General features: G+C 35.7%; 1 protein-coding gene across 1 annotated transcript in view; it reads left to right on the plus strand.

The window, feature by feature from the left end:
* Positions 1–27,038, plus strand: part of LOC310880977 (uncharacterized protein) — a 1,343,899-nt gene that overhangs the window by 123,708 nt on the left and 1,193,153 nt on the right. The window contains exon 4 of the mRNA XM_083797545.1: positions 12,083–12,473. The gene's annotated coding sequence lies outside the window, so the exon portion shown is untranslated. The remainder of the gene's footprint in view (positions 1–12,082; positions 12,474–27,038) is intronic.

Raw genomic sequence — 27,038 nt, forward strand, 5'->3', positions numbered from 1 at the left:
TATTTTAGTATGGGCATAGAAGTTATACAGCAATCTGTTCACCCATCAGCATTAGCGAGACTACCAGGAATGACTTCTAAGTAGTTCAGAGTCCTGGCTGGTATATGCAATTTGTCAAATGATTTTATATATTCAACTGTTACTACCAAGAATAATCAATAATAAAATTCATCAAAAAAGCTGCTGAATTTCTAGGAAAAATTCACATTAGGTTAAGTGTCTCAAAAACAGACAATTCTTGAAACCTTTTTCTCAAAAGCATCAAGCTATTGGAACTGTAAGCAATTAAAATAGAAATCATACAAGTGCTTTTTCTGTACAGGTCTCATCTAAAAGTTATCATCTCCACCCTTATGTTTGATACAGTTTCTGGTCTTTAAGAAGATAAACTTTATTTATACACAATTTCTTGGACAATGTCAACTGAAAAAGGTCGTGCAAAGAGCTATTGTAGTACTTGGATTTCCAACTGCTATTCCTGTCCAGTTATTTGAGTTACATTTTTTAGTTATAAGTTAAAACTATAAATACATAACAGTAACTGCTTCTTACAATTCTAATTTCTGTTGTACATTTAGCTATATTTGAATTTAATTTGGAAATTATTTTTAAAACCATTATTTTTTAAGAAAAAAAAAGACACTGAAATTTTATTATAAATCTATATAACATGCTTAAAATGTTGACTGTATTTTCCTCAAAGGGAAAAGCCTTTTTCAAATTAAAACAGAGATTATGATAATATAAACAACTGAAGAATTGTGTTAAAAGAAAAAAAAATAGCATAAGATGGATATTAAGTTTTAAGTAAAATAAGTTTTGAAGTAAAATACAAATGCTAATAAATTTTATATGAAAGAATAAGAATTTAAGCAACCAAAAAAAATAGATAAGGTATGCGACCAGCATATCTTTTGATTTGAGCATCTTCTTGATGGCTTTCTTTAGCTTCCAGTTTCCAGAAGGAAAGTAGGGCTTTTCACATTTCTGAATGAAAAACTGTATGCTCTTGCAGATATACGGAATGTCAGTTGTCAAGTTAACTGTCAGGCCAAATTATGATAGCGGATTCGTGCTTGTATCCTTACAAAACAATGTAATTTCCTCAGAATTTCTCATTCTGTGTTTTTGTTTGTTTTGTTTGTTCGTTGCTATTTGCTATCATCCAGTCAGAACTTGAATATGTCTTTTTTATGGGGGTTTAATGTCACTTTCTAAAAGGTATTTAATAATGGCTACTTTGTGCCAGAACACAAGAATATATTGATTTGATGCTATAGATGCATCACTCTGAAAAATGTATGCTATAATTTTAAGAGTCAATCAAGAAGGCTGGAATGATTATTGCAAGATGTGGTGAAATCAATGCAGAAAAACATTCTGTGTTTCATACTTCATTTAGATTGATCACTTCATTGAATCTTGTACTTTGCCATAGAATTATCTATGACCAGAACTTGCTAGCTTGGCAGACAAATCACTTGAAAATATGGGGAACTGGGAATATTTTTTCATTTAAGGTCTTGCATAGTAATCATTTGGAATGACCCTTTTGAGCTTTTGCTTGGCGGTGTGGGTAGGGTATGGTTTTAAGCAATCTTTCCCTGAGTCTCCTAGCCAAAGTAAAATGTAACCTCCACTTTCTAACAGTACTTGCTGAAAGATTGATTACTGTACTCAAAGCAATACCAGTAATAAAATGAACATCTGGATAAAGCTCAAAAATTCGGTTTCCTTGTTCCATTCTAGTCATGAAAAATACTGTTCTGAGTTGATTTCTTTAACATTTCTAGTGGAGGTCACAAGAATGACAGGTGTAATAGTCTATTAATAAAGAATCAAGTATGTAACTCCTCTTTGACATCTCTTTTATTCTTGATTTGATTCCATACTGTAATAATGTACTAGCTTGAATTATGTCAACCAATTAAAACCAAGATTCTTACTAACTTTGAACCCATTTGTTAGTGACATCCAAATTCTCCTTTTTTTTAATCAAAAGAAAGTCACATCTGTGAAAAGGTGAGTTAAAAGAATATTCTACAACCATTTAAAAGTGAATAATTATTCTAAATCCTTGACTTTCCATTTCACTTCATACAGGTTATAACCCCTCTCTTTCTCATTCCTTTTGTAGTTCTCAGAGTTACTGAACATGCATATAGCAGTGTTACTGAGAAAGGATATTGCTACTTCATTAAAAGTTCAAGTTAATTGTCAAAGAATACCTAATTTAAGCACCGTCATTATTATTTTACTATGTGCTTTAAGAGTTTTTTTTTTAATTGCAATTGGTAATTTCCAAATCTACTGTAAACGTAATGTCATTTTTTGTTTATCATACTCTGATGTTGTTTATTAACTGATAGTGTAGTTAATCACACTATCCCCCTAATCTGGGTAGATTTTAGATATGGTAATGAATTGTTAATTCCAGAGCAGCAGAGCAGGCTGTGTTTGATAAGCCATCTCCCATCTCTTCCACTAGTATGTGAAGTGGGTGATTTTCCATAGCCGCAATTTGTTGGAATCACAAGATGAGCTGGCTGTAGAAGCAACGAAGTTGAGTTTCTCAGCTGTTGATGTTGGTGCAAGTATACAGAATAAAATAAAAGGAAACCACAGAACGATAACTTTCTCTTTTACTTGTACAGTTGTCCATCAATGAAAAAATTGCCCCTTTTCTGTCTGATAGAAAAAAATAAGTTTTAGATTCTTGTGTTTACAGGTTCTAATCAAAGATTCATTGCTATACCTGTATTTTATTAAAACAGAGATGATATGAAGTGTATTGTATCCCTCGTGTCTGAAAATTTCCCACAACTAAATCTAAAGAAGTTAACTATCAGCATGTTTTGTTGTGAGCATGTATTACATACATAAGTTTGCATGGTACAGTGTTACATGAAGCATTTTTTTTATATAAGAACCCTCCTTCGTAAGTAAATCTGGAACGCTTTTGTAACATTTGAGAGTAGTTGTCATGGAAACATAAAGCTCAGTGATGTTTTTCAATAGTGCTGATTGGTTAGAAAAAATATTTTGACACCATGTTATTTTCATCTTGAAAACTTGGTTAAAAAACATCTTAACATTGTTGTGTAAAGTCAAGAACATAACACAGGAGAGGCAGTCATTTAACGCAGCTGTCATGATAATATATTACCTTCTTACTACAATTTAAAAAATGGATTATTGTTGCTATGGCATCAGGTAGCAGGAAAACCCACCATGACTGCTGGAATACGTTCAGCAAAACAGTATAGCTTACTTATTTTGATTGAAGAACTGTTTTACATCTGCCCCAGTTTTCTTAGGTAGCATTTGATGTTGTATTCATTTTCCATGTGCCATGTTATAATAAATCTAATGGAAAGGTAGTCTTTCAATTTTCTTTCTTGCTCAACAATTTCTAGTGTAATCCTCTACATTATTTTTACTTCAGTTTCTTTACAGAGAGCTGCTAAGTATGTTAAAATGACTGAACTTGCTTCTTTCTTTTGCATCTTGTCAAAATGCAGTCAGGCCATGTATTTACAGAGGATCCTTCCAGCTCTGTTTCCTAGTTTTGTTCCCCAGCATTTTGTAGCTGATGTAAATGACTGCAGCTCCACTGACCTAATAAAATCATTTTGAATTAAAGTAAGTATAAATTGTGCTGAGATTAGTAGAGTTTGAAATTTGACTGTTGTCATTGGAGCCACAATGCATATAGCATGGTTTTTTGTTTGTTTTGTTTTGTTTTTAAGAAATGCAGCATAAATATTGAAATTGGTTTAGAACGTTGATAGAGCTTATCGTTTTCTCTAGAAAAGCGAGCTAGGAGAGCTCCCATTCTAAAAGCCCTGCAGGCTTTAATCACCAGTCTAAGAACAGTAATACAGAAGTTAGCCATGAGACTTGTTTTATTTGCTTTTAAGATTTAGATGCAATGGCTTGGTAGTGTGTCACTGTGATAAGGCAAACCAGTTAGCCCTATTCCACTGTTGGAGGCAGGAGAGCTGCAGCACGGCTGAGTGATGTTGCAGGTAGCAGCTGTGCAGAGGGACTGGCCCCACCAGGCAGTGCCACCACAGGCATCCAGGCACCAGGGAGTTTGTCAGGATATTGGATGAGAAAAGAGAAGGTGGGATATTTGAATTTTGTGTTTTCACTGTATGCCGGTTAGCCATAAGGAATTACTTCATCCTCTCATTTAAGATTTTCCCATGTAGAATAAGAAGGAGCACTGTTTGGGTTATGTTTCATTATTTGTAAAAACTGAAATACTTGACCTCTTGTGGCTGTACAAGTACAGCTGAAGTTGGCTGAGGTTGCCTAATATGATGTGGAAATGATGTTATTAACCCTCCAGTCTAAATTTTTCACCTGAACTTCACCCATGACATATTATTAATGTACTGTCTTGTAATATAAAATATTGCCAAGTTTGGAAACTGTTCCTTCAGATGAGTTCTTTTGAGGTTTTCTTCTGATCTTTGTGTGATTTCTGTCATGCTCTGATATATAATTACATGACTAACATCTTTGAAACTTAAAGCATTTGGCTCGCTGTTAAATTCACACAAGAAGAGAAAGAAATGCAGAAGATGATAAAAGCTCAAAGTAGATCCTTATCTGGTTCAGTAATATATTTTAATTGTTATTTACCATTCTAAAGAGACAAAAGTAAAAAAAAAATAAAAATAAAAAGATAGAAATACAGAATGAATTCTGTATGAATCTCAGACCAGAGTAGTATGCGTTGCAAAGGACTGAGTTGGTGTAGAAATAGTGGACTAGAAAAGTTATCTAGGAAAGAATTTAAAAAAAAAAAAAAAAGCTTGATCATTTTGCCCAGCAAGCATACTTTAGCTGCACTTTAGTACACCTGGATTTCAATTCATCCCTCACATAAGCAGCTGAAGATGGATTTCATTTTAGGGTTGTTGTACCTGCTTACACCAAGACTGTGGTTTATCTCTTGAGTTAACTTTAAGCATTAGGAAAGATTGTATGTAAGAGATTGCACTGTCTGCTAGAGACAGAAAACTTCAGTATTTGTGACTTTTTCACAGTGAAATAGTTGTAATAAATTATGTATGTAAAATACAGTAAGAAAGGCTAAACTATTCCAGAATCACTGAATAAACTGTAGATAGCAGCAGACCAGACAATGATTTGCAACTCGGGCATCATCAGCAAGTATTTCTGCCTCATCTCTGACTTCCCAGGTTGTCTCTTTTACCTATATTTGTCTTTCATATGTAGAATGCTTACCAGGACAAGAAAGTAATGAATATTTCATCTATTAATGTACTATAGGATGATAAAAAGAACTTCCATGAAAAATTCAGTATTTGCTAATCTTTGAAAGGGGCCAAACTACTAATAAAAACAACATCCTTTTTAATGACTTTATTAGTGAAAAATATATGAATGCATGTCATAATTTTTTCTTTTATGCTATGCAATTATGCAAAATAAATAAATCCAGGACTTCTGTGAAACAACTAAAAAAAAATAAATCTTTAAGGTATTTTTGTCCTGAATATTATAGTTATAATAGAAACAGTTGCTTGCAAATAAATTCTTAGTGGTTTTATGTAGAACTGTTCCAGCAGTTAATCACCTTTTAACTGTAAAATGTATTACAGAAAAAATGATAACTATGATAACATGAATATATGTTACTATGATACTAATATGATACTATGATAACATGAATATGTGTCTCCAAATTCAAATCATTAAAGAAAAGGAAAAAAAAAAGTGCAATAAAGCTTGAATGAATACTAACGAAATAGTTTCCTTCTAGAGAGACTTACGAGTCTTGACAACATGTTTGAGTCAGTAAATAGCTGCAAGTTAGGAAGGCAATGTGTGGTGTGGAAGAGGAACACGAGGAAGTGTGAGAGGGGAGGATCAGTTCTACGTGTCTCCTAAGACCACCATTCGTAGCAGTACTCTTGGGAGACAGGCAATACAGGATGGGGAACACTGTTTTGTTGTTTGTTTTTTAACTTGAAGAAACTTAAAATACTTCTAAATAATAGAGTATTACTTTCAATACTAAACCATCTGGAGAACATATCTCTCATAGGAACTATAGTGATTCGTATAATGTTTAACATTATAACTTTCTGGCTCGTTTTTTTTGTTTCCTCCTTGTCTGTACTGTGCAATCCTGCTCAGAATGGTATAGATTTCTCTGGAAACAGGAAATTCTCAACAGCACAAAGGAAATTGCTTCTGAAAACATACTTATAAGAAAAATAAGTGGTATAGTTTGCAGTAAATGGACTTTGCATTAAATTTTTCTCTAGCATTTTTAGAATATGTGAAAATGAAATTAAATAACTGCTATCAGTTATTAAGGTTTCATAAAGTCGTTCAAAAACATGCACAGTCCTAGAACTAATTTTGGTATAGTTCGATATATAACAGGGAAAAAGTATCAAGTGACATGCTGCATAGAAATATTGGGAAGAGTCTTGTATTTCTGTAACTACAATTAAATTCAGGTTGTGGTTTTCCTGGAAAACGGCAGCTCACAAAACTGAAAATGGAAAAATAAAAGTGCTCTTAAGAAGCATTAATGAATGAATTAAAAGTCTGGCAAAGGGAACGTGTTTTATTCTACAAACATCGTAGTTTCTGAGTTAATTCCTATCTTAAATCTCAAATTTAGGCCAACGTTATCTTTTAAGCTTCATGTCTGATCATCTTTGCTTTACATTAGTCTTTGAAGTCAATGGAAGTGGAGACTTCCATCAACTGAAGTTCTGGACTGGTTTTTGGATTTTTTTTTGTCTTATGACCTACTGCAAAGATTTCAGTATTGAGGGTTAAAAGGCATTGAGAGTTAAATCTGTTAAACTTCATGGGAATTTAGAATATACATATTGTTCAGGGCTTTATCCTGAAGTAAGAGTCTCAACTGCCAGTTTTGACAGTCCCAGATGTCATTATGGCAATCTGCATAGCTATGAATACTTTTTTTCAGCTATACTGTATTTGGCTAATTCTCTTTCTCACTATGTTTTGTGATTAAGGCTCAGCAATTAAAATTCATAGCCATACTTTTCTGTGTGGTTTCCTATTCCCTTAAACTCAGAAAAAGGAAAAAAAAGGGGGGGGGGGAGGGGAATTCTCATCTTAAAAAATGACAGTAAATGTAGTTAGAGCTTGGTGCCATAATTGCAAGGCAATATTAGAGCTGCACTTGATGATGTCCTTGTATTATTACTTTGCATGCATAAAAGCAAGAAGACCAAGGCAATAAGCTCAAATACAGGTTCTGCTGAAACTTCTGAAGCAATAATTTGTTCTTCAAATTTAGTATATCACTGGGAGTGAAATTCTCACCCCTCTGTAGGGGACAAGAAGATGGCAGTTAAATGGCTTGGTGGAATGGTGGTGGTTAGCACCTCAACAAATCAGAGTATCCATGCAGGTGGAGGCATTGGCTCGTGTGGAAGGAGCGGCAGCAGGTGCCAGTGTGGGTGCACAGCAGGCTGCGTCAGTGTTCTTACAAGCAAGCATCATACACATTTCTGCTGTAGGTCTCAGAGAAAGGTCAAGCTGTGTCACCAAAGTTTCGTATTTCCAAAGTAGTAACAGTTTTGTGGGATTGCCGTAGCGATTAGTTAATAGTCAGTCAGAGACTTGTTAGGTCAGCAGATTTTAGTACAGTTAGGATCTTCAAGTAGAGAATATTGCAGGTGCCTTTAGGTTCTTTGGGTATTTTTAGCGTGTAATGCTGTTATCTCTGAGCTTGCATAGAGAACTTGAAGTCTTGGGAGTTACAATTCAATAGCTTGGGTAAAGTGGTGCGCTACTTTCTCTACAGTTTTTGTGACCAGAGCCAATGTGGTTTTCTCTCTTGAGGAGTACAAACTTTCCATGTACTTTGCTTCAAAACATGTGAATTGGCGAACACCAAAATATTTGAAACTTTAGAAGTAACCTCATTTAATATTTAGATGTAAATGGTCTCACACTGACCATTGCCTAATGTATGGCGTAAAAAAAATGATTACCAGTTGGTAACCTTGTACAGAATGACCAATCCAAAGTAGAGGGTTTTAGTTTTCAAGTTAAATTGTTATTTAGATACAGATAAAAACGAATAGTGGGCACATGGGTGAATGGGTTATTTGGGCAATTAAGAACAACAAATGTAATCATCAGGTTTATCAGCAGTACTGAAATCTGCCATTGTTTCATATAGTTGCTCTTTCTTCTACTGAGATGGTAAGTAAGAAAAAACATATTTAAAAAGATGTATAGCTCATAAAGTTTTAACATTTTTATGTAATTTTGTATCCATATGAAGATGTGTTTGATTTTTCAGAAGTGATGACTTAAAATGTGAGACACGAGGGTTTTGTAGGCCTACCGTTTTGGCCTGTCAGGTTGACCATTCTGTCTCTGGTGCTGAGCAAAGAGTTTCTGAGATGCATTGGAACTATCTGCGGAGGGGAAAAAATGACCCAGAGGTTTTAGACTTTTTGTTGCTGATGCTATTATATCTATACACTTTTCTCCTGGAATTACCAAGGTACTTCACTTTCTATAGGTTATGCTCATGACAAAATTCTTGCTTCGCTGGAAAGCACTGAAATATGAACAACCAGTACTCTTTTGATCAGAGCACTCCTTTGAGTGTATGTGTGGGGGGCCTTCAACTTTTAAGTCCCCACTCGAAATTGAGCACTGTAGCTATTCCCACCAATACTTGGTCTCCATGTCAGAAGAGCTTTCTGATTTCTGGTGTCTTTATAATCCTGTATTTTTAATGCCAGTATATCCGATCAAAATCCATTGGAAAAAAAAATGCATCTTGAACAGTACTTATGATAATGGATATTTAAACACTGTATTCATATATTTAGAGCATTAGGGAATGCTTCTTAAGTTCAGTCTACACAGTGAAGTAATTACATACATCGTTGATTAGGGAGGCTCACTGACAAAGCCAATGATTATTCTGAAGAAGGGGATTTGATCAACAAGACTTTACAGTCAACACACTGCGTTTATATGCAGTCTTTTCTAACGTTGAAAGTTCATTCCTGAGAAAATTGCAGTCCAGGTATAAATAAACTGAAATCTATGTTGTCTTAATGAAGATCATTAGATTTGACAAAGTCAGTCACCCAGAGATATTTTATAGTGCTGTGGTGGAACTTTGTGAAAAGGGTGTTTATTCTCCCAAAGAAGCTTTGGGGACTTATGGTAGTTAGGAAAGCATATTCTGACATTAAATACTAGTTTCCACATGGAACATGGTGGGTAGCTGGTGTCGTTAAGGGAGAGACAGGAGTCTACAAAAACTAAAGCTACTTCTGGAAGATAGAGCAGTTGTCTTAGTTCCCCAAGTGAAGAGGCAAGCAGGCTTTCCAGAACTTCCTTCTGTGGCTTTTTGAATTCACTGTATCACTTCCCATGTATGAATAATTCTTATTTTTGGAACATAGTCATTCTATTTTGCATTTTATCCTGTTGAGAAACCTAAAAAAGCGACTAGAAACAGACAGCATGATTCTCACCTCTGCCTGCCTCTTCAATTTCTTTTAAAATTTTCAGTAATCTGCAGTATTGGTGATGAATCTTCTTGCACCCTACAAACACCATAAAACACTATTAAGGCTCCCAAGATGCTTACACCTCAAGCATACAAATGTTGAGGAGTGCTCTAGGAGTACCTTGCAGCAAAAGCTGATGTTGATTTCTTGTATAACCTGCCACTTCATGGAGCAGAGCACTGTCTGCTTTGGATTGCCAAGTCCCCAGGCTTTGTTAGCATCCAGATCTGCGGATCCAGGTTTCTCTGCAAAGGTGCCTCTCTACACAGAACTCAATTTACTGAGCAGCCCTCCTTGCTGACACAGCTTTTCACCTCTTACACAAGAGAATGAAAGCAACTCTGGAACATCTCATGAATAACGTATATCTCATATGTATGAGTCAGACTCTGTTCTGGAACTGTGCAGATGGCTGCCAGATCCCTCACCAATAAAACAGGAGATTCTGTATTGCTTTGCTTCCTGGAGAGCGAAACAAAGCATAGCTGCGGTGGCAGGCAATCCTGAAATACTGTAAAATTAATCCTACCCTGATGCAGTATTTTTACTTTGTGTCTGTATTTCTGTAAGAGAGAGGATATGGGAAAATTTCTGCCCACTTTAAGACATTTCATTCTGTCAGATTAGAAAAAGGGCTTTAATTATAATTTCTAGTGGATCTTAATTCAAGCCCTAGCAATCTTCAACCAAAACTTCTATTCTGATTCCCAGACACAAAGATACATCTTTCCTAGAAAAATTGGTTATGGTAGTGCTACAGATACGAACAGCTTTATTGTGCTGATGGCAGCTTACAGATTGCACAGAAAGACTCACAATACTAGAAATATATGCAATTAAATGGAATGTAAAATCCAAATTGATTTGTGACTCCTTTCCTTATCATAACAGGCCTTCAGAACATAGTAAGTGCATTGGAATAATGGAAAATCCACTTGCTTTTTTCTGTACCATCTCTTTCTGATAATGTCTGTGAAATACCTGAGGAATGCTTTTACAGCTTTTTGTTTCGTTGGCTTTATGCAAGCCATTTGCAGAGTTCTTTTCAGATATCTACCTACTAAACAGAACCTTTCTGGAAGGCTAAAAGAAAGAATTTAAAAAGTACTACTTAATCTAAGTTTTTTGAATGCACTACTTCATAGGTCTCTAAAAAACAGGGTGCTTTTTTGTTCTTTTGTCTTTTTTCCCCCCCTCCATTTTCTTCCCTAAAATGTTTTCAGCTCTCAAAGAACAGTGACATCCAGTGGCAGGTTGACCAATCACGTTTGAATTTTGAAGTGTAAACATTACATAATGCTGTTTTTCTTTGCATTGAAATTTTAAAAAATGTGGTCTTTCATCGTTTTAGGTTACAGTAGTAACCTAAAATGGTCATCTACCATTGTTTCTTTGTTTCCAGGGGCCAAAGAGGCCAAGTAAGCAAAATGACCTCTCCTGCAACATCACAACCACCCCTAGCACGATGACTGTCCTTACCTGGATCAAGTCACAAATATATATTTTACAGTGGGGCCTTTTTGTTGAGTTGTGGTTAATCCACACAATCTAGTGAACATTATTAGTGTTAGTAAAAGCGTCTTAAGGAATAGAGTGCCAATGCTGACAGTTAGCATGCTGCTAGTTTTCACGCAGGTTACTGGCATCATAAGAGAAGTATGGAATCTCATTTACTGAATTAATTCGGTTAGAATTTCAAAATTCTTGGTGGTTGTATAAAACTTCATATACTGCTTCTTATTAGGAAGGCTGTATACTTAGTACTTGCAAATACATTTTGATGTAAAGGACACTGCAGTTCTCTATATGTGGCCCACATCACCTGAATGCAATGTAAGTGATGAATAATCCTTATTACCCCTTGTTTTTGTTCTGTTCTTTAATCTCATAGCATCTTCTGCTTCCAGTCTTCTCTCGGTCCCTGCTATTCAATTCTGCATGTCTTTTATCCCTTTCACTGCCCTCTTCCTTTTTCCTACTTGCATTTTCAATTTTCTTTAAACTACACATGCTTCTGTCGTAGAACTGAAGCCAGTACACGGAAATATGAGCCAGTCTTCATACTTCAAAAAAAATTGTTTAAATTCTGTATCTCTTCCCCTTCATCCTTTCATCTGTTCATTCTAGTTTAAGTAGACGATGTACCAAACCAGGAGTTCCTAACCATTCTGCTGCAGTCGACCATAATCATTAATAATAACTTTGCTACCTTGTGAATTTGAACTATTTTTACAGAAGTGGATAAATAGAAGGATATCAATCCTCACAGAGAAGTTAACCAATGTTCATAAAGAGGAATGTGTTTCAGATGCTTATGTTAAAGTACATCAGATCTGATTCATAGATACTCAGGGCACCAATAAATCCACAGAAACAGAGAAATATGTGGATGCTGTCGGGGCAAGTTGCTCAAATCTCAGTGAATCAAAAATGAGTGAATTTTCTGCTGAATTCTCAAAATGAGTAAGTTATTTAACTGTACTGTGACCAACTGTTAATTATTCTGTCTGCAGATGATACCAGTTAATCATTCCTGATATGGTGAGCAGTGAAAAACAGCAGCACCTGTGAAGAAGCAAAAGGCAATCTGCTTCAGGAGCTCCCAGAAATACTTGTGAGTCATGGGCTTGAAATTTGGCCCCTTCCACTTTGCACCAAGAGGAATGTCTTCTCTGCCAGATACAGATTATCATTTCTTGCTGGCTTTGAACGTATTGGTACATGAGACAGAGACCAGTCTCCACTGACTCCATGATCATTTACTGAATTAATTACCCTATGACTGTAGCGATTCAAATCCAGTTCCCACCTGCTCTCTCCCTCCCATACTAACCTGCCTATATCTCCAGGCTGTATCTGTTATCCTATCAGCATTCGACAACGTAGGATACCGTGTGCTTGAAGGTAAGCAGACTTCTGTATTTGGGGTAAAATGCTGCTGCACCCGTTTTTGATTGTTTGAAATTCAGCCAGGAGTTGTGCTGACTAAAAGTCAGGGGAAGGTGTGCTGAGTATTGACTGATACTCTTAGCAGATCAGCTCTTCATTTGTAATGGGACGGATTTTTCAGGATAGATTTTTTTGAAGTCCATCATGTTGTAGCTTTGCTACGGAAAATAATATATATATATATATATATATATACACACATATAGTAGCTGATTGGCTTAAAGCAAAAGAAAGTAAGAAAACTCTTAACACATATAAGGTTATTTCATGGGAGAATGTCAGAACTAATTATATTGAGTGAAAGTTAAAAACAAACATACAAACATATACTTGTAGAGCTAATGTAGCTATTAGAATGAGTGTGTTTATTCCCAGATGAACAGCTGTCCAAAAAATTTAGTTATATTTATGAACAGCACATGAATTTAGTGACAGCTGGTAATTCTGTTAAGCATAGCAAATATACAGGCAAAGGATATCACAGCAACACTGTTTGTAAGGAAAGATTAAACAAACAATTATGCAAAAAGTGTATGTCCATGTGTTTGCACACTTGTATGAAGTAAATGCATCAGTAAGAGTATATTTTGCAGATGTACTCTCAAAGTAACTGTGTTTTCAAAGAAGGGGGAAGACTGGGATGGGGAAGACACAATCTGAACAACTTTCTTTAATGAATGAACAAAAAGTAGACGAGAAGTAGGATGGCCTGTAGTAGTTGTTTGCCTCCAGCATGCTTGAGGCATATTTAAGACATTTAAGGCCACATCAGCTTAGGAAATAACATTACTTTGTTCTATGGTCTTATGAACTAACTTGGCTTCTTGCAAAACTTCCATAGCTTTTGATCTTTTTTTTTTTTTTTTTTCTCCTTCTCCTCATGTTCTTCTGCCAAAGTAGAAAAAGGGCCAGAATCTGAATGCATAAATGCATGGCTTTATGTGAACTGCATTTCTAATGAGTTCCCTTTGTACATGTATAAATTTAAGCTACTCTGACCAAGTTGTTCTTATTAAATCTAGCCTTCTAAGTCTGTATAATGCCTGGAGTGAGTTCAAGAGGACTAACCTTCCAAATGTAAATGCAGTGGGAGGTTAACACTTGCAGTGGAATAATTTAAAGAGTCCGTGAAGGTGCTATTGCAGAGTCTTTGCCATTGACTCCTTATTAATCTGTTTCTTGGAAGACATGCTACAAAAGGAGGATAGCATCTATATGGCTATATATTTAAATTGGGTGGAGAGAAAATGTGCTTAAGATCTACCAGAAAAAGAAATAAAAATACAGGTAAATGTGTTCATCCTCTAAAGGAAAATGAAGAGGTTCAAATACAGATGTAAATCATCTGATAAACTGAGAAATAAAGACCTTTTGATAGATATTTAAATTAGAAGTGGTGTCAGTACTGCATATGGGATTGTTGTAATATCAGGAAATATTGTGTTTAGCAGAGTTGCTAAATATGTAAAGATAATAGTTGTTACTGAAATTAATCAGAGGTCTGCCTGTTTGCTAGTCTAATTTTATCTTTAATTATAATTTTTTAATTGCAGATATTTGAAAAGAAGTTAAAGCTGCGTCAGTGCCCTGACTTGGTATTAAAATTACAGATATTTTGTAACCTAAATTTGAGTATGCTATTTTAAATAAATTCCAGTTTAGGTGTTGTTGATAGTCCATTAGGAAAAACAGAGGGAAATCTGTATTGTTGTTATTGTTTTATTACCTCAATCACAGATACAAAACAAGCTTGCATTTTCTCAGTGATTTTCTATCATTCTTTCTTACTGAATCAATTATTTACTTTTTGAATGACAAGGGGGTGAATTAATTAATTTATCTGTCTTTAAAATGAGAAGCTGACAGTCTGAGAAGATGAAACCTTACAGTATTTAAACTTCTACAACTTGTACTTAAAAAAAGATCCAACTGGAGGGAAAAATACTTCGTTTTCTGCTTCTAGTGAGTGCATCGTGAATGCATACTTCATTTTCTGCTTCATAGTGAGTGCAATGTTTTTGTGGTGAGTCAAAAGGCTTAAGCATATATAAGGCCTGTTTCTGCCTTAATTTCCAGGTATTGGTGTTTGACATTTCTTGGCTTCCATGGCATTACTATGATTCATCTCAACATACTAACATGACTGATGTAATAGCATGTGACCTATCAAAACAGCACTGTCAGAGGCCAAGGAATTTAATTTTTAATACTGCTGCAAGGAAGCTATTAATTTTTTGAGAACTTGTTTTCACTCTCAGACTTGCTAATTTTTTGTCATTTTGTTCTGAGTCCAAGGGAACTTCTGAGATGTTATGAGCAGAGTCTTCATTTTAAAAGCTAGAGCATCCAGAGGCATGGCCTTGAAACACAGTCTGGGTTTGAACAGTGTTTATATATAGTATTTATATATTTTATCTACAACATTTATAATGGACAAAATATCAAGCAAAAAACACAGTCTTTAAATTACTTCTTTTTTTTTTTCAAATTGTCATTGGTTTTGTATCAGCATGGTTTAGAGGTTTGCTTAATTACAAACCCGAAATCATAGCCTGCTTTCAGACTATGTAACTTTTGTTTGTTACAGATATATTGAGGACATAAAATTAGACTAACAATCAAAATGTTTTTTTGACCTACTAGCCATTGCTTCTTACAGAATTAGAATTGGAGTACATGCAGCCTTTTAACACGTGACTTTCAAACATCATTCATGCTTGGAACTGAAAATGCTAGCACTGCCATATTTTTTTGGTTGTTCCAGAGTTTCTTAAGCTTTCCAGCAGTGTAGCCAAGAATGACTGTCCTTTGGAAAACTGAAGGACTGGGAAAGGACTGAGATTATGTAAAAGGCCAGTTCAGGTCCACATTAGAACCCATCCACTTTAAACTTTCCTTAAGCTCCGAAGTTCACATTGTTGATCTCTTTTGAAGTGGATCACAGTATGTTTTACATTGTTTTGTGTCTTTTTGTCCTCTGACTACTGTCACAAATTTGGGTGCATTGTTTGTCATTTGTATCTAATCTGACTTTTATTACATTTTGAACAAGATTAGCAGAGGTGATTACTGAAACTTTCTCACCATCACTTTCAGTCTTATGTATCACAGCCTTTTCCACTATGTAATTTCTTTCACGAATTCTAGAATCTTTCTTTTAGGTCATTAGTGTTTTTTTTTTTTTTTTTTTCCTTCTACTATCAGTCTTCAAAGTCTCTTGTAGAAAAGATACTACTTTTTTTTTTTTTTTTTGGCAGTCTTGCTCCAGTCTCTACTGTGTACCTCTACCTACAACATGGTTTCTGTTACCTTTCTGGAAATTGCTTGAAGATACATTTTTTTATATGAAGTTAGTTTTGCTATTTGGTCACCGATAACAAACGATGTGAATATCAGCATTCACATATCCGCATTCGTAAAGAGACATTTAAATGTTAGAGGATAACTGGAAAGTAATTGCAATCTTAAACCCGTAAAGCATGTTAGTTACAATTGGAAGAGCTGAATTATCTAGATAGCTGAGTTGAGCCTCCAAATGTAAGTACTTCTCTCTTACATATTATCATCCTTTCAGCAATACCTTCTTCATCTGAAGTAGTTGATTTTGATGCCCCTCACTTTTCAATTGCATATTGTTAAAAAGTTCTGAAACAGTGCAAGAAGAAATAACCATCTTTGGAGTGCTAATCAGCTGCAGCTAATAGATCCTATTCTCTAGGACGGTTTTATTTCGTATGGGTAGAGAAGGTGAGGTGACAGTCATATCAGTTCTTGAAGCAGTAGAAAAAAAATTGAGAAGAGCATATAAGAGTTTGTCATCTCTTCCTCCTCATATTTGCATTAGTTACTGTCACATACTTCCAGAGTTCACTCCTGCTTAGACTGAGACTTGTATCGAGACATACACAACACTCTAAACTCATAGCAGTGGGATATACTTACTAATATATATATAAATAGTATTATTCATTCATGGCAGGTTTTATTATATGTGAGAATGAGATTAATATTATGTCTCTAAGATAACACCTTTGAGCACAAGTCAAACAATTTCATTTGAAGGGCATATTCTTATTCTTCATTTTGTTGAAACATTACTAACGGGTTAGTGTAATGACAGCACTCCATTTTGTTGGATGTGCCAGATCTCTGAACTAAGTGGAATACATTCCTTAGATGTGGCATAGCATCTTTGGTATATTTTCTTTATAAATCCAGGGTCCTGTTGAATTCTTGTGCATGATTTTACTTTAAATATTTTTTTCGTTATATCTTTGAAAGAATGGTATAGGAAAATAAAAGATCCAAAGTAGATGGAAGTCTACTAAATGCTGTTTATTATGCTTTCACAGCTAATGAGTTTGCCTGTGAAATATGTGAAAATATCCTGTGATATTAATATAATGCATTTATCCCTACTGAGTTCCATATACTATGCTCATCTACCTGGAAATTATGAAGAAAATAGAAGTCTAAAGACCATCAATGTTATACATTTATATCCGGAGGAGATGGTTATAATTCTTCTATCCTACTGCATATTATGGGCCAAGAACATTTTGCAGTACCAGTAGTATGAATTCCATTGTCCACAGCTTCTGTTTCATGTCCAGTGTAACTATTAGGAAATATATGTCTTTTAATGATTTCCACTGAAATTTAACTTCTTCAGGGTGTAAATATTTCCCTTGCTTTTAATGATCATGAAAGCTCCGACAGCTTCTTATCAGAGATGTCAGCATATGCCCTTCTTTTACATGGTCCTGAAGAGTAGGATACAAGTGGTAGTGGAAGGATTTGAATATTTTTTATAGGTAAAGTAAGTAACATAACCTGTTGTAGGTATCCATTCACTATTAATTCCATACTGGGCTATTAATTGTTTCTTTCAGGTGTATCCCTGAAGCACTATCTTGATTCTTACGGAAACAAAATTTGCATTTCATTTGTAGATTTTATTTAAAAAAAAAAAAAAAAAGCTAGCTTTCTATTTTTTTGTGTGTTTGCCAGAGAATCATTAGCAGCTGCTGCAAGATTTATATTCTTGGAAATGTCTACAGTAGATCATAGTCTTTAACTACTGAGGATGATGCAGGGAAAAGAGAATGTGTGTTTAGACAAGATGAATTGTGTTTGTCTTTCCACTTAGTTTTGAAATATTTATGTGTATTCTTGTAACATTACATTAGAGAATTTGCATCTTATCCACATGTCACATCACATTAAACATGATTTGACCTTAAACTATACTGTAGCAAAAGTGTGACTGGCAATATGACTACTTTACATAGAATGCTTTCTGTTCACAAATACAGTTAGCTCACTTTCAGCCTATACATACATATATATATATATATAATTTTTTTTTCCTGGAAGATTTTATGTACCATTAGCATTCCTGTGATCACCTTTGTATGTTACTATATTTCACTTCAATATGCAGATGAAAAGTATAAATGAAATTCTATGCCACAGGAGCTAGGAATGCACCTAGTCTAGTATTCTATTTGATAGTGACCAGTACCAGAGATTTTAAAGAATATGCAAGAAATTCTGAAGTGAATAGTAATGGAACCCATTACCCATAAGGTGCATTTCTTCCTCAGGCATGTTCCTGATCAGTGGATGTCACGAATAATGATGTACTTCTTTTAAAATGTTTTATTGGAAAAAAAATATCTATATATATATTGGAAAAAGTCTTAGCTAGTGGAACTCTGTATCTTTTCAGTTTTTGTTTTCTTGGTATGCTGTGGTTTGTTTTGTTTTGTTTTTTTTTAGTATTGCTGGGTTCCAGTGGTGGGTTTTGGAAACAATTTCAGTGCTTACTTTTTTACAATATAAAACAAGGATCTTTTGTCACGTTTAAAAATAATTCATTTTTAGTTTTGTTGTAACTCTGTTAGATATAAGAGACTGTAGAAAATGCCTCACCAGTTTGTCCAGAAAGATAATTCAGATGGAGGGAACAATGAAATTAGCATGATCAGGGTGTGTGCGCAATAGAAGTACAGAAGAAATTCACATTGAAAGTCTAAGCTCCAAGTAGGGAGTTTGAGTAGGGTGAAAATAATCCATGGCTTATTAATTTGGATGTTCCTGAGACAGGTACTGAATGAGCACAGCCTGTAAGGCTATGGCATAAAAGACCACCATGGACACTGAATAGCAACTGCTTTTGATTCCCAGTTCTTCCAGTAGTTTCAGTTTTTCAGTGCCCACATGAGAAGGGACCCAGTCCCAGAATGGCTGGGAGAAGGTCAATGAAGGCAACAAGCAAATGTGGTCAGCATCCACTGTTCAAATCTTGATGACTTGTAGAATGCAGTAGAGAAAGTAGCAGCAGTAACAATCCTCCTCTTCTTCCTCTCCGTTACTGCTTTGCTGCTCTGCACTGCACAGATGAGCTAAGCCCACTGTTTAGTGATTCCTGGTAATGGAAAAGAGGCTAAAACTGCCTCTGTTTTTTCATTTTATTTTATTTTTCTATTTTTGACTGAGACATAAAAGGAAAAAGCTCAGTTATTTCTCATTTGTCCCATCTGTATTTATTCATTAATCAGAGCTACTACTGATTGTGCTACCAACTAAGCCACTCAATCCTCAGGGTTCTGTGGGCCTTGCACAGCTCTCAAGCAGCAACATTAATTTATCGCAAAGTGGTATAACTGATATTTAAAGGTCAGTATTGGCTCAAATCATTTGTGGTTTTGAGTGCTTAAAAACAACGGCAGCAATGCACATACACACAAAGAAAATCCCTGGTCAGTTACTGTAAGTCTAAATGACTGCACATATCAAAAGTGAAGACGTCTTTTGGGAGCTGATATTTCCTTTTTTCTATAGGCAGGAAGCGTTCTTGTATGAAAAACAATTGTGATCTAGTATTTTGTTGTGAAAACCCTGAAATAGTTTTTGAGAATATTCCTTATGTTAGATCACAATGAATGTGTCAATAAGTTCTAATAGTTTTCTAGATAAACATTATTAACATGAATTGTCTTAAGTCTCTTGAAAGGAAAAAATAATGACATAGTCAGGGAATAATACTCTTCAATTAAAATTTATATACATATAGTTTAAAATATTTTAAATATAATAGCAGAGTGTCAAAGGGCATCATAATTTGATGTAAAGAATGCGGAAAGATGGGTTTTGCTCTTTCATAGCCTTTATGATTTTTAAGGTGTAGACTACTCCTTTCCATTATTTGTATACGTATGTCTGTATGTTGTATATTTATGTATATGGGGTTACACACCTACATTTCAAGTCCTGTCCTGCAAGTTCAGTTGCAAAAAGAAAAGACTTATGTGATATCTACATTTCTTCTTTTAATTATATTTAAATGATTTGGTTTTGCAGCCAGGTCTATAAAGTAACTTTAAGTTCCTAAACCAATTCTCTCTTCCAAGGAGCCAAGAGATGAGAAAAAACAGTAGGGGGTGTGTGTGTTTTCCTCTCTGTGTGTAGCTGTGCATAGTCTGGTGAGTTTCTGCTTTGTAAAGCCTCGTAACCTCCTGATCAGTAGCTGATTAATAAAATACTAGCAGTATCAACATAACTGCCGCTTATAGTGGTTTTCCTGCAGGGATCCCAAAGTTCTTTAAAAAACTCCATTCCTCACCACACGTATGGCTTTATTGGACTAATCCAGATTAAGCAATGTACACCACAGACTGTAATGTATCAGCACAAAGATGGCTTCTGCTCCATTTCTCTTGTGTTAAGATGTTCAGCTGCTACCAAGAGTAGGAATATTTTCTGAGGTCTTCCCTTTTTTACAGAGTAACGAGAAATGATTTTTCACAAAGCCCTTTTGTTATGCAGCCTGTAAAACAGAATTCATCAGTTTTCTTTGTAGTGCCTGAGCATCTTTGTCATCCCTTACGCATTCCACAGCTGAAGTCAATTAGAACCTTCCACTGACTTCACCTGATAACACGACAGGGCTCACGATGAGAATTCCTTAAATTTAACCCAGAAAGGAAGGATTAAAGGTTTTTCAATTTCATGACTTCCAGTAAATGCTCCAAACCTTTGAAATGTAAATTCTGTTACTTCTTTTTTGTCGTTTTGTTTGTACCTTATTCATCACAGGCATCTAGAACAGGACCAAGCCAATTGTCTCAGACAGGTGGTGGAGCGGCCAGTGACTGCGTTAGCTCTGACACTGGTCATGCAGGTGCGTCACCCTCCCAGCTGACCAGCTCGTCTGGGCGGCCGTGGGGCTGCATCTGGGCACAGAGCTTGGGGCTCCCCGAGGCCTGGAGTTCTTGATATTATGCCTGACACGTCAGATATTTGAAATTAGTTGTCAAGGAGTTGTTACATGTGTTATTCTGACACTGAGATAAGTGCTGATTTTCTTTGTTGAACTGAAATTGCCGTAGGCAATTCAATAATAGCTGACTGTGTAAGTTGGGGTACAAGCCTGATGATACTACTGTGAATCAAAAAGGGTCTGTTCCTGATCTTGGATCAAACTTTCTCTTTTCTTACAGAAGCATGCCTGACTCCACATGGCTTTATGTGAAGATCTCCTTTATCAGATTAAGGGATAAAACATTTTCCAGATAGGACAGCTGCTCAGCTGGCGTGAATTAGCATGGCTCTGTGGGAGTCGACAGACATATGAAGGATTAAGAACAGCTCAGGGCCTGGCCCAGCATCATTCTAAACATCATTTCTTAACATAAGCCTTAAAACCCTTTTTTTGACACAATGCCAGGGAAAATACTAGGTAACAGTGTAAGTCTGGCAAAACTTGCTGTTCATTAAGAAAATATCTTACCCTCAGGAATGAGCTGTATAAGCTTCTGCAGACAGCATGATGAATACCGTTGGGAAGCGGACGCTGTCTTACCAGGGATGAGTTTTGTGGATACTTGCATTTCATGCATTTGGCATTTGTTTGGCAAAAGGCATGGTTTTTCTCCCAGTGAGTTAAGTGTTGGCATGGTTGCAAACTGGTAATGTAAAGACTACTGAGATGTAGTCTGGTACACCTAACAGAGGTGCTCAGTAGCCATAGGCACGTGACGGCGCAGTCTCCCTAAGCGATGTGTTTGGGAGGCACCTGTGTGCTGCATGGGTGCCAAAGACCTGGCGCTGGCTGTCTGGAGGCCGTGGGGCCTCCTCTCTGGGACGTGGCACTGGGTGCCTGGGGCAGGGCCGGGAGCTGGGCCCCAAGGGCCCTGCCCACCCCAGTGCGTCCTGTAGCTTTTTTGAGTGGTCAGTCTGTCCAGCATCTCATCTCGGTACAGCTCAAAGCTTCGTTTTAGGGCAGATCACGAGCTCTCTGAGCCTGTGGGACTCAACATTCAAATGTAAGACCTTATTTTCCACTATTTTCCAGGTTTGGGAAAAAAAAAAAAAGAAAAAGGCAGAACTCAAGCAGTGACAGGAGCGTCTCCTGTTCACATCATGCTTTGTTTACAGCAAACTCACTCAGGCAGATAGCAAGTGCCACTCTATTTTTCACATGCAGTGAGTCAAACTGCTTGCAAATAGCACAGTTTCTCACCAAATGAATCCATCTTCTGGTAGAATGTAGGTTTATCTTTTTTTTTTTCTTTCTTTCTAAGAGCTTGTTATTTTAAACTACCGTATATATATTTGTATACTTTTGAAATGCCATCAGGAAGATTTGTCAGCATTTAGTAATTTAAGAGATACAAAAAGGAGAAGCACATTGCAACACTAAAGAGTTACTTGCCCTTTGGACAGGTTTAGTTCATGATAAAATACAAGTTCTGATCCTTCTGCCAAGAGTTCAAGATTAATTACTTTAAGATGTAGCATAAATAATGACCATTACTTTTAATCTAATACTTGCACTATGCTTTATATGGAAAAAGACCAGAGTGATTGGGCTGGAAAACAGACAAATATTAAGTTTAGGTCTTTATAATACTGGTATTTTATATTAAAAGCTATGTTGTTTTGCATCTGTGGACCAGCATCCTACTTCTGCCATGCTTAATGTAATCACCTGGATCTGAAGTCTGTAGAAATCCTCACAGTTTTCTGTGATTCTAATATTTTGTTTCTAAGAGTTGTATTTTAAAAATGAAAGCTGGTAAAACATGGGCTAAGGATGATATTGATCACTTGAGATCAAGTATTGTCCCATTTATTTAATCGGAATAGTACCTAAAGTTAAATGGGGCTGCCTATGGAATGAAAAGATATACTGTGTAAAGGCAACAGTGTATTTCCCTCTGCGAGTATTATATTCCTTTCAAGTGTTGTTGTTTTTTTTACATCTATATATTTTTTCCTTTTAATCGTATTGCCAAAACCATACTTTTCTATATGCTTATGAAGCACTGAACACATTTTTAAATATTACCACCTTATAAAGAATGACCTCTATTTTATGTGGGAGTAAAAGCCTTTGCATAATCCAAGTCAAAGGAGAATATTTTAAGAATGTCTCTTTTTTATTTTTTTTCCCTTCTTCATACTTTTAATTTAGATTATGAAAGATCAATTCCTGTTTTATCTCTGCAGCAGGGGAAGAGAGTGAAGGGAGCGGTTTCCTTTTTTGTGTCAATTTCCCTCAGCTTATTTGGGTTTGGATGCTAATATGTAATTTGCTCTCTCTGACAATGTAATTGATGATTACAGTATCTGCCTCCCTTACTTTGTTGGAGGATCAGAGTCCTCTACTTCAAAAAGACACACATGAGAATCAGGTGCTGCTCTATTCACTATTTAGTAAAAATAGGCTCCTTTTTTTTTTTAAAAAAAAAAAGAGTAACTTTCTTCTTATGACTTTAGCAATTTGGAAAATAACTTGCATTTAGCATGACCAGAGGGCAGTATGTTGGCTTACATTTTCAGCAATATAATGCAATTCAAAACACTAATAGAGATAGGATAGTAATTATTGATCAAGATACCTCTGAAAATTATTTTATTTAATTGCTCTTCAGTAATTTAGAAGTAAGACACTCTTGTGTTTATTTTTTATTTCTTATTTTTATTTGCATGTATGAAAAGAAAGGCGTAGGTAAAATAGTGAAAAATCTGCTTGGTTGCTGGCTTTCTTTTCTTTGGAATTGTCTGATGAAAAACTGTTCATGTTTATTTTTAAAGTGTCTACTAGAAATATCCATGCTGACTTAACAGGGCTTTGTGAAATTTTTCTCTAACACAAAAATAAGGGCTTGGGATCTAACACATGTTGAGGTCAGATACTCGTCTGGTATAAACTGGTGTAGCTCAAGGTACATTGGGTGTGGAGCTGGCTTGTTTGCTTTCTTTGTAATTGGTACTTGTGTAGAATTACGTCGACTCAAATTGCAAGATTAATTTAAATAACTGGGGCAGAAATGGCAGATCTGATAGCAGGAGGGTTCGGCAATGTAGTAGAAAGTGTGTAGCATTTATTTTACTTCAGAAAAAAAGAGGCCAAGCACATTTCACTTTATTTAAGAAACCCAACTTTTTAACACTGCTATTATTTAATCAGTGGAAATAGGAAACAGGAAACAAGGTCACCATTTATTTAGATGAGTTTCTGTCCACTGCTAGCCAATGAGCAGTGACTGCCTGAGGTATCTTCTGCTTTTCCTTTTTGCAGTGGAAAAGAAGCCTTAGCAAATCCAGGATGTCTTCCTTCTTTCCTTCTGAAAACAAAAGGAAGCTTTTGCATTATGTGCACTCAAGTCCCAAGCATTGGAAGTTCTTAGCTTTTTTGCAGGTGCTTTAGAGACTATAGCTAGTGAAGCCTGTAATACTGTCATAATTCTTCAAACTAAAGCAGATGATATACCAAGATGATCCTCAACAGTGTCAATCTCTGAGGTTTAAAGATCTGCTTCCAGTTTGCTCTGGCTGTACAGCTTAAGTCATAACAACAGAGCACCTTCAGAAAGTTTGCTTTAGGCGAAGATAAGCGTATGCTGAAATAGTCTTATGATAAATGTGGAGAGCAGTGTGTGGGAGGAACTGGGCTGTAAGTTCTGCTCTGCCTGATTCTAGATACTTAAAGTCTCTTGAATTTAAAGCTTAATTCTTAAAGTGAACGTTTCAGAGAATGAGAGGGTCTTTCCTTCCTATAAGGGTTACTTCTGTGAATTGTTTTGAGTGTAAGAAAACAACAATTTGGTAAAATTTTATTTCACATAATACAGATAGGTCTTTTGGCTGTATATTGTTTGCTGAAAAAAAAACAGATTTTTTTCATATTGTTTTTCATCCACCAGGCTTCACTTGCATTTTTAGTAATTTTTTTAATTACCGTTTGGAATCAAGAACTGGATGAATAAAAACAATGTTTAATACTCTTTCTTGTTTTATTTTTCTTAGGAAGTTTCAACAAGAATTTAGGTCTTTGCTCCTCAAAGTAGATAACCGTGTGATTCTACTGTACACAAATCTACTGTGATCCCACATATGTATATAAATTTATGTGATATATATGAAATGGATATCGTTTTCTAACTTCTCTTCTGAAATCTATCCCAGAAGCTTGATGTGGCATAGCCCAGACTGTCAGAGTATATTGGCATTGCAAGAGTGGGTGCATTATGTCCACAGTTGGATAAATACACTTTAAAGACAGATTTACAAGTATTGGCTGATGCATTTTTATGACATGCTGTACACTTGCAACCCTGTTTTTGCTTATGCACAGTTCTAATTAGAAATATTTTTAATTATTGTGACTTTCAATACTAGAGATATGTTCATAATTTCTTGCAACCATTAGAGCATAATTGGATGATCCTAATTCAGTGTATGAATGAAGAACTGTAACGTGATATAAAATTTCAGGATAAGGTCTCAGAATGAAGTTGGGGATATGAACCTCTGAAAATAAATTCTTGTGTGCACATGATACAGAAATGCACCCGAGGTTCAGTGGACAAGATCTGGTAGGTAAGGTTTCTTCCTGTCAGCCATTCTAACTTTTTTTTTCTACTTTTTTTTTTTTTTCCCCAATGATAACTGATGGTGTCATTTGAAAATTCACTTGAAAATCTGTTGCTACTAACAGGTATGTCATTTAACAGACTAGAAAGCATATTTAAAGAGACAGTTTTATTAGCTGTTATTCTGTCTTTACACCTCAGCATTGGCTCTGCCTTATACTCTTCATTAATCAAATCCTCTGATACTTGTGTCGTTTGCAATGGAAGTTGACAGATAAATGCCCATTCAGGAACTTGATTCTGATTACAACAGGCAAGTGAGTTCCCTGTGTTCAGTGATAAGGACATGGGCTGTTCCTTGAAGAAGGACATGTAGATTACATATATCCTAGCTAGTTACATAAATTATTGCCAAAGGAAGGCCTTTGTCTTACCGGTCACATCTAACAAAAAATCACTGTGAATACTACGTTGCTAAAGATAAAATTCAACACCTCAGTTGTGCAATGTATATTAACAAATACGCGTTTTTCTGCTAAGTGTCCTGAATGAGAAAATAGGTTTCATGTTAACATTATTTTGAATAGAGAAAGGGATTAGAGATTAAGAACAGAACAAAAATGTGGTTGCCAGGAGTAAAGGATCCTTCCAGTGATTTCACCATATCACAAAAAGGCAGTGATTAATCTGCTTTTACAGCTTTTCCCAGATGTCCGGTGCATGCTGCGGGGTTTTGCACTCAAGAATATGATGAGATGCTAATGAGTTTACAGCTTTTGGGAAACAAAGCAAAAATATTTCTAGATGCCAGGAACATCCATCATTTACAGACTACCAGAAAACAGCAGAATTGCCCCATCCCATTTGCAGTGTTAATTTACTGTAGCTTTCCTAGCAAGAAGACCTATCATTAGATGACATACAATTTCTACAATTAGCTGGTTAAGCAGCATTTCTTTGTTAAGTAGCATAAAAATGATATGTTCAGGAACAACACAATAGATTTTCTTCTAAGTGGCTACTCCAGGGAATAGTATTTGTCCTAGAACATAAAGGTCAATGATAATTGAAGAATGCCAATAATGGTCACAGCCACTACAAAAATTCATATTAATCTGTTAGATCACTTCATATGTTTTTTCTCCAGTAATATCACAGGAGGGGACAGTTCCATAAGTCAAATTCTGTAAATAGGACTGTGCTCGACCTACCCTTCAAGTACTTGGCTTGTAGAAAGAAATAAGTTAAATTACTAGATTTATTCTGTAGTATATTTCTTTCTAATTAGCATTTGTAATACAGGTGGAGGTGGAGTCAGTAATAGTAATAGGTGGAGTCAGTTAGCAACCAAAACCCTGTCACAATGCAGAGAGATGCCTTTATTTGTGATCTAGGGAACAGTACAAATGAGCAATATGTTGGAGTACAGCCCTAGGAGCGTATAATGCATCAACGTTGCTGGCCTGCATTATCTGTAACTACTAACTGGATGGAGGTGTTATGAGAAGACTAAAAATGTCCAAGTTGCTAGAGGAGAGTTTCTTCCCTGTGTGCAGGGGAAGGCCTTAGCAGTTGTTTTGGACCTAAAGGGACAAAAGACACGTGGAAGGTGGAAGGCCCCGAAGGTGGGATTACT

This window comes from Anser anser, assembly GCF_964211835.1.
Source record: "Anser anser genome assembly, chromosome: 13".
Lineage (NCBI taxonomy): Eukaryota > Metazoa > Chordata > Aves > Anseriformes > Anatidae > Anser > Anser anser.